Source organism: Palaemon carinicauda, chromosome 19, assembly GCF_036898095.1.
Source record: "Palaemon carinicauda isolate YSFRI2023 chromosome 19, ASM3689809v2, whole genome shotgun sequence".
NCBI lineage: Eukaryota > Metazoa > Arthropoda > Malacostraca > Decapoda > Palaemonidae > Palaemon > Palaemon carinicauda.
The window spans coordinates 42,679,713-42,681,195 of NC_090743.1; positions in this window are offsets into that span (position 1 = coordinate 42,679,713).

The window sequence follows — 1,483 nt, forward strand, 5'->3', positions numbered from 1 at the left end:
TTGAAAAAGATAAATTTGTTTTTAATGAGAGAGAGAGAGAGAGAGGAGAGAGAGGAGAGAGAGAGAGAGAGAGAGAGAGAGAGAGAGAGAGAGGAGAGAGAGAGAGAATTTTAAAATGATTGAAAAAGATAAATTTGTTTTAATGAGAGAGAGAGAGAGAGAGAGAGAGAGGAGAGAGAGCGAGAGAGAGAGAGGAGAGAGAGAGAGAGAGAGATTGGAAAAATGATTGAAGAGATAAATTTCTGTATTAGAGAGAGAGAGAGAGAGAGAGAGGAGAGAGAGAGAGAGAGGAGAGAGAGAGAGAGAGAGAGAGAGAGATTGGAAAATGATTAAAAGAGATAAATTTCTGTATTAATGAGAGAGAGAGAGAGAGAGAGAGAGAGAGAGAGAGAGAGAGAGAGACCAGATGAAAATCTAAAACAAAATTCCCACCTTCATCTTTCCCATTTGTTCTCTCTTTCCTGAAGTAGAACGAGCCCTCGCATTAATGAGCTGCTAAAATCAGCCTTTTTCAGCTTCTTGCAAATGTAGTCAGACTTTATTCAGACTGTATTTAGCCTCAGTGATCTTGAAGAGTGTCCCCTTTTGATTGTTAAATAAACTTGCCTCTGTCTGTGTAGATGACCGGCCCTGAATTATCAAGGAGGTGGGAGTGTCATAGATTCAGGAATGATAATGGTTTCAAAAATAATATTGATGAAAATAATATCAATATTAATAGTTTTAAAGATAATAATGCTTATTATTTATAGATAACCAGCCTTGAATTATCAAGAAGATGGGAGAGCCATGGATTCAGGAATGATATAGCTTTTGGACATAATAATGATGAAAATATCAATATTAATAGTTTTAAAGATAATAACAATTATTATTTATCAATAACCGGCCTTGAATTATCAAGGAGACGAGATGGCCATTGTTTTCAGGAATGATAATGATAATGATATTATTGATTTTAAATATAATAAGGATGAAAATATAATGTTAATATTAATAGTTTTGAAGATAATAATGATTATAATTCATACATGACCGGCCTTGAATTATCAAGGAGGTGGGATGACCATAGATTCAGTTTTGATAGGGATTTTAAAAAATGATAATTATGATTTTAAGGATTTCAAAAATAATAATTAATGAAAATAATAATAGTATATTAATAGTCTTAATGATAATAATTATTATTACTTATAAATAACTGGCCTTGAATTATCAAGATATGACCATGGTTTCAGGTATGATAATGATTTTAAAAATGATATTTATGATTTTAATGATTTAAAAAAAATAAAGGATGAAAATAATAATATTAATGTTAATAGTTTTAAAGATAATAATGATTATAATTTATAGAACTTGAATTATCAAGGAGATGAGAAAACCAGGGTTTTAGGTATGATAATGATTTTAAAAATAATAGCTTTGATTTTAATGATTTCAAAAATAATAATAATAATAATAACAATTTTATAGATAATAA